Below are 10815 nucleotides of genomic sequence, written 5' to 3' on the forward strand. Positions count from 1 at the left end.
TCTCTTTCAAAAATAAATAAAAGTTAAAAAAAATTTTTTGAAGGTCAACATTTTGAGAGAATTAAGATCTTTCTGAGAGTTTCTTTGGGTTTTTCTCTAACTTTTTGTGTTGTATCTTAGCTCATTAATATGTGCTAAAAAAAAAAAAAGTGCTGCTTTAGTTGCTTCAGTTTTGGTTTGCAATTTTGGTTGTATTTTATTCTAGACATTTTGCAGTTTTCTTTAGGATTTATGCACTGAATCATACAGGAATTGTTTTGTTTTGTTTTCTAAGTTTCCAAATGTGTAGAGTTTGAGGCTGCATTTTTGTTCAAAACAACTTGGTTTGTGAGATAAAGATTCTCTGTTATTTGCTGAGGCTTGCTTTGTGCCCTGGTATGTGGTTCCAGTTTGTTCTGTGTGTGCTTGAAAGGGATGTATATTTTCTGATTATAGGGTGCAGAGTTTGAGTAAGGTTGTAAATATATTCAAGTAGTAAATTTTAGGACTGTTCAAATTATCTGCGTTCTTAGGAATATTTTGTCCATTTGACCTATTGGGTTCCGAGGACGATGCCCTAATATCCCCCACCGTGACTGTGGATTTTGTCGATTTTTGCTTCATGTATTTTTAAGCTATATTGTTAGGGACATGCAAGTTCATGATTATGTCCCATTGATGAATTATTTCCTTCGTCATTATCAACTGACCCTCTTTATCCCTAATTATGATTTTTTTCTTTTAAAGTTCATTTTGGCTGACGATTACAAATGTTAAGATTACTTTTCTTTTGATGAATATTTGCAAGGCTATTGCTCCAGACCCCTCTGCTTCCAGCCCTTTCTGTGTCGTATTTCAGATGCATCTCTTAAACAGCATGTAGCTGCATATTTTCTTCTTTGGCTCAATATGAGAAAGTCTCAACCGAAAAGCTTAATCCAGTTATGGATTGTGATTATGGATATACAGGATTTGGTTTTATCTCTAGCACATTTGTTTCCTGTCTACATTTCTTTCTTGTTTCTCTTCCCTGCCTCTTTTTTTTTTTTTTTTTTTTGGAAACTATACATTATATTTATTCTTTTAGTGGTTAATCTTAATTTCTTAATGTGTATACTTGAAATATAAAGCTTTTTTAAATTTTTTTAAATGTTTATTGATATTTGAGAGAGAAGGAGACAGAGCACAAGTGGGGGAGGGGCAGAGAGATGGAGACAGAATCCAAAGCAGGCTCTGAGCATCTAGCTGTGAGCTGTCAGTGCAGAGCCCAACACAGGGCTCGAACTCACGAGCAGTGAGATCATGACCTGAGCCGAAGTCCGATGCTTAACTGACTGATCCACCCAGGTGCCCCGAAATATAAAATTAATCAGAATCTCTATCTTCTTCCAAAATAACACAAAGACCTCGGAGTGTGTTAATTCTAGGCACTTCTCACTTAAATTCCATGCTTCTGTTGCCTGACATTGTGTTTCTACTGTCTCCCAAAATGAATCATGACCATCACTGTTTTTAGGGCTTATTTAGATTTACCTACCTGCATACCAGTTTTTTGTTCTGTTTTGTTTCTTTAGCCACTGTTCCTTGCATCTCATCCTTTGGGGTTCAATTTTGGGTTTGTTTGTTTGTTGTTTTTTGTTTTTTTTTTTGAAGTACATGTTTGTTAGCTTATCAAGGAGTTTATTTATATGTGCTAAATTATCTCAACCTTTGAAAAATCTGCATGTCATTTGTACTCTTAAATGATAGTTTAACTGGGGCTAAAATTCTAATTTGGTAGTTGAAAGTATTCCTGGCTTTCACTGTTGTTAATAATAAGTCTAATTGTTCGTTTTGAGGTCATTTATCATTTCTCCCTAGTGATATCATTTCTCACTAGTTGCCATTAAGACTTTTTTGGGGTGCCTGGGTAACTCAGCTGAGTGTCTGACTTCAGCTCAGGTTATGATCTCGTGGTTCATGAGTTTGAGCCCCGCATCGGGCTCACTGCTTTCAGCACAGAGCACACTTCAGATCCTCTGTCCCCCTCTCTCTCTCTCAAAAAAGAAGACTCTTTTTTTTCCCCAGCTTTATTGAGATATAATTGACATATAACATTGTGTAAGCTCAAGATGTACAGTGTGATACATGTATACATTGTGAAATGTTCACCACAATAAGGTTGGTTAACACATCCTTCACGTAATTCCCAATGTTGTTATTGTCTTGGTGAGAACATTTAAGATCTACTTGCATAGAAACTTTTTTTAAATTTTTTTTTAACATTTATTCATTCTTGAGAGACAGAGAGACAGAGCACGAGTGGGGAAGGGGCAGAGAGAGAGAGGGAAACACAGAATCCGAAGCAGGCTCCAGGCTCTGAGCTGTCAGCACAGAGCCCGACGCGGGGCTCGAACTCACAAACCATGAGATCATGACCTGAGCGGAAGTCAAACGCTTAACCGACTGAGCCACCCAGGTGCCCCGAAACTTTGAAGTATACAGTACAGTATTGTTACCTCTATTCACCACGCTGTACATTACATCCTCGGAACTTACAAAAATGAAAATTTGTGCTCTTTGACCAACATGTCCCCATTTCCTCCACCCCCCAGGACTAGGTCTTGTTCTTTTAATAGGTGTGGGAAAAGATAATTGCATGCTGACCTCCCTCGGATAGCTGAATCATGGTTAATACTGGATAGCCCGGGACATCATTGCATGTAACACCCTGGGAGAAAATAAGCATCTCATACCTAATATAACAGTGATGCTAGCCTCATGCTCTTGGGTTGAGTGTTTTAATACTTTTAATTAATTGCCAACTTTTCTCTTTCTAAATCTTAATGAAAAAACGACTCACTAAATCATTGTACGACTCTCTCTTTGCCTTTGATGATCCTCTTCCATATATAATGGATTTTCTATCTTCTATGCCTCTTAGAGCCTTTCATTTTTTTTCCCCATGTCTTTATTTCTTGGAGAGCATCCTGGATAACTTCCTCAGTTATGTCTTCCAGTTCTCTTCTCAATTTTGTCTCATTATTTGTCATTTTCATTTTCTTTTTTAAAACTTTCTGTTCTTTTTCTTTGATGGCCTCTTCTGCCGACTTCTCATCTTGTGTCTAATACTCATCTATCATTATCCTTTCTTTCAGATATTCTAGTATCTAAAGTTTGCGGGTGCTAATCCTCTTGTATGTTATGTTTGCTGACTATTACTCATAGTAGATTGTTTTCTTGTGTTTTGAGTTTGTGTAAGTAAGCTTCTCTTCAGTGAGGGTTTTTGAAAATACCTTCTTATTTTGGACTAATTTTCGATTTAGGCAGGAGTTGCAATGACAATACAGAGATTTCCTGCCAGTCCTCCTAATGTCAACACCTTACATTATTCTCGTATATTTAAAAACCAACACGGGTACTGGTACATTGCTATTAACTGAACTCCAGACTTCATGCAGATTTCACCAATTTTGCTTCTAGTGCCCTTTTTTTGTGTGTGTTCAGGGACCCAATCCAGGATACCACATTACATTTAGAGAGTGGATTGGTTTTTCTGTGGTAATACCATGCCATCTGGGTTATAGAATTGTCCCTGCAGAGAGATTTTGCATTTGTTTAGCCAGGCACCCAGAAGTTTTGTTGATCCAGAACCAGATTTTATAGTTGCTTCTCAGCTTGCGGAATCCTATACAACATAGATAGTATAAATTTAGACTGCACACCTGTATATGCTTGTTATTTCTGCAGGTTTTTTTCTACTTTCCCCTTCACTGTATTTATGCAAGGTACTGAGATACAGATCATTGCTCAGTGTGGGCCCAAGGATATGTCTCTTGATCCCCTGTAGGGGTTCAACTCTCAAGGTATTGAGTATGTTAGGTCCACTATCCCACCACACCCTCTACCCTGGTCATTGATGGAACACAATTCATGAGCCTGTTGCTCTAGCTTTAAGTTTCTTTGTTTCTGTCTCTTGGTGATTCATCTTTGTCTTTAGATGTATAGTTAATTCTTTTTTTTTAACTTTTTTAAATGTTTATTCATTTTTGAGAGATACAGAGCACAAGTGGGGGAAGGGCAGAGAGAGAGGGAGACACAGAATCCAAAGCAGGCTCCAGCCTCTGAGCTGTCAGCACAGAGCCCGACGCAGGGCTCGAACTCACGAACCTTGAATCATGACCTGAGCCAAAGTCGGATGCTTGACCGACTGAGCCACCCAGGTGCCCCATGTATAGTTAATTCTTAAACATATTTTTTATCCAGTATTTGAGGTTCTGCCTAGTGTATATGGCTTCCTTTCCCCCCCCCAGTGTTTCATGTTGCCAGGACCTATACTCTGTTATCTGCAGTGTATCACATGACCCCTTGTTCTCTGTTTCATTTGTAAGTAATTTCACTCACAGTTGCTTAGGATCTCTTAATAGCGTTCTTGAGGGTGAGGACAATGTCAATACTGCCTTTATATCCCCACAGTGACTAGCAAAGAAGAAAGACCATTTTAGGTTCTCAAATTACTTTATAAATAACGAATGAATGAACTCCAAGTCCTTAAACTATGTGCCAGAAGCTGAACTGGTCCTCTGGACATATATTGTCTTAGTTTATTTTAGTTGTTCCTTGAGCCCTATTTGTTGTTTTATCTCTAGAATTCTGTGGCATTCTATTTTTGCCTCGTGTCTTGTTTTCCATTTAATGTATTACTGTTTTTATCCCATGGATTTGTCATAGTTTCTCCCACTGTCCTCAATATAAATAACTTTTCATGTCTTGAGTAGTACTGGTGTGATCCAACCTGGATTCTTATTTAGATTTATAGTTATAATCCTCAGATTTTTGTTTCTTGGAGGAGGAAAAGTGGTGGCCTCTGTCTCCTAGTAGAACCTTCAAGATAACCTGCATAAATAGGCTAAGAAAGACTCAATGTATGCACAGAAAGTGTGACCTGTTACCCAGTACTGATTGTCGCAGAGAGCTACCGGGCTAGGAGGAATTCATTGATCTGTTCTTGGATCCTTTTGACCCAGGATGTGTGATGTGTCCATGGAGTAATAGAATTTAATTCAAAGAAGAGTAATAGGAGACCTACCGGATTTAGACGATGGGGTATGTGGAAAAGATGTTGATTAATTTCTATGTATATAGCAGATCATGCAAGCTACTAATCTTTTTAGTAGAATAATTTAGGTTTGTACCCTTGATAGTGAAAAGGTCAACGTAACACCTTCTATGAATACAGTTGTGCTAGTTTCCTATGTATTTATTAAACATTACCCCATCACGTAGCCATTCAAATAACGAACATTTATTATCACAGTTTCTGTGGGAACAGGAATCCAGGTGCGGCTTGGACGGGTGCCTCTGGTTCTCAAGGTGTCTCATGAAGTTGCAGTTAAGCTATTGGTTGGGGCCGTGATCTCCTTTAAAGGCTCAGCGTGGGGCAAGGTAATCAACTTCTAGCCTCATTCAGGTGATTGTTGACAGGCCTTGGTCCCTCGTCACAGGGGCCTTCCCAAGGGTTGCTCCGGCCCTCCGTAGGGGAGTTTGGCAGCTGACCTGCCCCAGGATGAGAGATCCAAGAGAGAGGGAGTAAGAGAGAACGTTTAAGACAGAAGCCACTTTCTTATAACCTAACCTCGGAGGTGACATGCCATCACTTCTCTAAAAGGAAGTCAGGGACTAAGTCTAGTCCATGCAGAAGGGAAAGGAATCACACAAAGGTGTGAATGCCAGCCGGCTAGGATCATTGGGGGCCATCTGACAGGCTGCCTGGCACAACTAGATTTGCTTCCCTTTGGGACTTACTGAATGACACACACAGTTGACCGAGAACAGTAACTGAACTAAGGAAGAAGGGTTCTGTACACGTAAGTTCACACTCCACTGTCATTAACCTTGGTGTTTTCCACTATCTTCATTTTTTCATGACTGGCCAAGGCTTGCTTTTTTTTTTCTTTTTTTTCTTTTTTGCACCGCTTCCTCAAATATTTTTCTTTAGGAGTTAGAATTCCTTATGGTCAGCAAAATCAAGTTTTGCTGCAAGTTTCCAAATATATCGAAACTATTTTTCCTTATCTTGGAAGATTTTCTCATTTGTGCGTGTCTACTCTCTTTTGGGAAAAAAAATCCTAGTAATTGTCTCATTTCTGTACTGCTACACACCTCTTGGTAAAATAACCCTGAGGAGAAATCATTAAAAGTAGATGACTTGGTATTGGATTTTTTTTTTTTTAATTTATTTTTGGGACAGAGAGAGACAGAGCATGAACGGGGGAGGGGCAGAGAGAGAGGGAGACACAGAATCGGAAACAGGCTCCAGGCTCCAAGCCGTCAGCCCAGAGCCCGACGCGGGGCTCGAACTCACGGACCGCGAGATCGTGACCTGGCTGAAGTCGGACGCTTAACCGACTGCGCCACCCAGGCGCCCCGGTATTGGATTTTTAACCCTTTCTTCCATTACCTTTACTTCACGAGGATCCTTTTAAATGATGCTCGGTGCAGCGAAAGGAATGGAGCAGTGGGGTTGGTATTGGTTCTATTTGTAATTTCTTTGGTAGCAGAAAGGTTACATTTTTAAAGGGACATTGATGAACCGATAAACGAGTATGTCCAGAGTCCTCTCCAGAATAGCAAGCATCTAGAAATCATTCCAGGCTCGAAGGCACTTGTGATAGTCTGGCTGTGCAAGTTTGTGTGCAGGGGGGTGGGGCATGTTGGGGCGCTATGGCAAAGCATGGGAAATAATCTTTTTTCAGGATTGAGTCCACGAGACCTCAAGCCTAGGTCATGTGCATGCTCTCCTCCAGGGCGATTTTATCCATCCCTGTGACCTCAGTTGCCAGGTACATGCTGGTGACTTCCATCTTCATGTAGCCAGCTTACATATGTCTCTGGAGCTCCAGATCTGTTCAGTTCAGCTGTCAACGACCACTGGGCTGAAAGAATAGAAGCCCAGAGTGGTGACGGCGGGGAGGCCGACTCGGACAGCAAATCAAGGGAAGGTCCAGACCGATCTTGTTTGGACTAAAAGAAACAAAAACTTTTGATGGACTGTAGCAATGCAGTCATTGCATAGATATTTATTGAACACATACTATGTGCCAGGCACACTTCTTTTTTTTTTAATTTTTTTAAATGTTTGTTTATTTTTATGAAAGAGAGAGAGACTGAGTGCTAGCGGGGGAGGGGCAGAGAGAGAGGAAGACACAGAAACCAAAGCAGGCTCCAGACTGTCAGCCCAGAGCCTAATGTGGGGCTCGAACTCACAAACTGTGAGATCACGACCTGAGCCGAAGTTGGACGCCCAGCCGACTGAGCCACCCGGGTGCCCCAGCACACTTCTGAATATGGGGCTACAACGGTGACAAGACAGAGCAGGCCTTTGGCCTCGTGCGACTTAAATTTTTATGGAAGCAGGCAGATGATAGATGTGTGAATGAACGAAATTAGTGATATATTTTAGAAAGAAAATGAAAATGGGTGAAGTCGATGACATCAAACGGTCCAACTTGCGCTATATGTTTGAATTTGTTTTTGAGCTTGGGCTGGGTGTCTCTGACACCATCTCATTGGAGTTAATTTAGATGTGAGCTGAGGTCCACCTGAAGCTTTGGATTGGGCAGTGTGCTGAAAACCTCCCCTCCCCCCCCCCCCGATAAGAACCCTGAAGACACTTCCACAAATTCAGTTAATCACTAATCAAGGTTATTCCCTTGCAAAGCAGAGCCAACTTCATACGGAAGAGCATAACAACTGTGCCCGTGTGTGCACATTTCACAAGGAGTGTGTGTGCTATAATCATGGTTGACTAGCTTCGTGGATGAGCTCTGGCCCTTCCCCTGCAGAACCACAACGTTACTATGTGTTGTGTATATGGGGCTTGCCGGCGAGATTGGAGTTGAAGAAAGGGTTTCATAGCTTTCAGAAGAAAGTTTGAAAATCACGGAGTTAGATCATGATGCTACACAAAATGTGGCCTGGGGCGGGGCTTCACCGGGACCTTATTACGCACGTAGAATCTTATGCCCTGCCCCAAATCTGAATAGGAATCTGCATTTTAACAGGATCTCCAGGGGATGCATATTCACAAAAATTTGAGAAGTACTCATTTAGGCCACTGGTTTCCAAACTTGCCTGTGCGTTGGAATCACCTGAGAGTGAAACCTTTCCGGAGGATTCTGATGTACAGCCAAGTCTGAGAACACTGATTTAGGCCACAGACTGAACCCTAAGAATGATCAGTGTCCTGAAAATGTGGGCTGTTTGGCCGCCTGGAGAACCAGGTTTATAGTATAAGTCAATTCACTAGAACCCTCTACCAGTGGGGTGAGGTGACAGCCTCCCACCGCACCCCAGTCCAACATCCCCCTTGTGTATGGAAGCTAGTGCATGATGAATGGAGAATGGCTATTCTTGTAAGTGGGCGGGGGGAGTGGTGAGGGCATTGAGGATTCCTTTCCAGCAGATGGTACCATTTATCAGCTGGTGTAGACAGCAGCAAGATCTCATTTATATGCAGCGATTTTCCCTCTTCACCAGGGATTAACTCAGTAGAAACACTCAGACCAGCCTGCCTGCTACTCACCCTATCCAGTTTAAATTTATTTTATGTAATTGTATGCAATAATTTATCCGTGAGATTCCTCCAGGGGAGGAAGCCACATGGATCGCTCAAACCGCGGAAGGCAGTAAACAGAATGGCCTTGTGCATTTGTTAAGTCATAAAGCAAATAGCAGGGGATTGTTGAGGGAGGGGAGAAGGTGGCTGAACATTCAGAAGAGGATACCTTTGGGGGGGGGGCGCTTCTTCCTTTCACCTCCTCTGTCTCCCAGAAAGATGGTTCAACAAATTCATTCTGCATCAGGCGTTGCCGATTTTTTTTAAATGAATACTGAATCACGGAAACAGGCAGGCACAGACTCTATGTTTTAAATTCCAGTGTGTTCCGTTCTCTGTGGTCCCAGAGTTGCTTTAACAGAACAAGTGGAGGGGAGCTAAGACAAGGTGTGTGTGAAGTTCTGTTTTCTTGCTCAAGAAACAGGCCACACCGAGCTGATGGCTGTGGGACATGCATGCCAGCCCATAATAACAGGCAAGAAGTCTGAGCCAGTACCTTCAGCAGGAAGGTATTCTTTCATTTAATAGATGAAGGTGCTAAGGCTTCCAAGAGTTGTGATCTTCCAAACCCAGCGTCCACGACAGCCGGAAACACCAGAATGTGCTTATGTTGCAAACCTGGAATTCCTACCCCGGACAGGAGTACCGTTTCACACAAATTAATCGTGGAGATACCCACTGCCCGTCGACAGGTGCACATAGGATCAATGGGGAAATACAGAGTAGCCACACCACTTGGAGATAAATTATTACAAGCGATTCTCTATCCTCCCAGTTCTTTTGACCTAATAGCATTTCGTTTCAAAAGAGACCGTGACCCTTCTTTGTTAGAGATCTGTGCTGGGCCTTCTTCCGAGGAAGAGACAGGAAGTCCAAAACCTGGCTGTCTGCCCCAGAGCAACCCTTAGTCCATCAAGCTGTTCTGAATGAAGAATTGTAATCTTCTCCGTAATCTTCATTCTGTTTTTATTGTGGTAAGAACACATAACATCTGCCCTCTTAACAAGTTATAAGTGAGCAATACAGTATTGTTGTCTATAAGCATGATGTACAGATCTCTAGAACTTACGCATCTTGCTTAACTGAAACTTTCTATCCATCGAACAGCAACTCCCCACTTCCCCCTCTCCCTAGCGCTTGGAAAGCACCATTCTACTTTCGGCCTCTATGAGTTTCAACAAACCTGTATGCCATAAGATCCTTGTTATACAGGAAATCGTGACTTGGTTGGAGGATTCTCTAATTTCTTTTTATCTTCCTGATTCTGGCGTCTCCATACCGTCACTATTATTAGGAAGACATGCTCCCATAGGTACAAAAATGGTGGGGGGAGGGGGAAGACAGTAACATCATTGCTGTTGTATCAGCTAGAACAAGGATTGAAATGATCAATAGACTTTATTTCAGGCCCTCCCCCCAAATAATTTTATATTAGCCATATAGATCTTTGGGAGTAAACAGTGCTTATTAATCTTCCAAATGTTCACTTCTTGATTCTGACTGCAAGAATTGGGAAGATATTTGGGGGGCACAGGTGCGTTGGGATAAGGATAAGTCTAGGCAATCTCTAGCCTTGTTGAAATTTTAAATTTAAAAGTAAATTGCAAGGGGTGCCTCGGTGGCTCAGTCGGTCAAGCATCCAACTCTTGATTTCAGCTCAGGTCATGATCTCATGGCCTTGAGACGGAGCCCTGCATTGGACTCCATGCCAGGCATGGAGCCTGCTTAAGATTCTCTCTTTCCCTCTCCCTCTGCCCCTGCCCTGCGCGTGCTCTCTCTCTCTCTCTCTCTCTCTCTCTCTCTCTCTCTCAAAAAAGAAAATAAATTGCAAAAATTTTAGTGACTACACTTACACTCAGTGGTGAGCACTGAGTAATGTAGAATTGTTGAAACATTAGGTTGCACACCTAAAACTAACATAACGCTGTATTTTAATTATACGTCAATTTAAAAATGCTGAGAGAAAAAAACGAATAAATTGCAAGAAATTTTTGAAACTTTTAAAACAGGGATTCCTTAATGTGACAGTTTTCCTGGGATGGGTGGTCGTGACAAAGAGTAGAGGGAAACATAAAGCCAAAGTATTGGGCATCACTGCCAATGAAGAATTTCCAAAAATGAAGTCACAATGGCTCGGAAATCATAATATAAACCAATGAGAAATCCAGATTTTTAAAAATTCCCTTCACAGAGCCCTCTCTAAGATCACATGTTCCAGGCCACCAGTAGCTTTTCCTCAT

The sequence above is a fragment of the Neofelis nebulosa genome, chromosome X (genome assembly GCF_028018385.1).
Source record: "Neofelis nebulosa isolate mNeoNeb1 chromosome X, mNeoNeb1.pri, whole genome shotgun sequence".
NCBI lineage: Eukaryota > Metazoa > Chordata > Mammalia > Carnivora > Felidae > Neofelis > Neofelis nebulosa.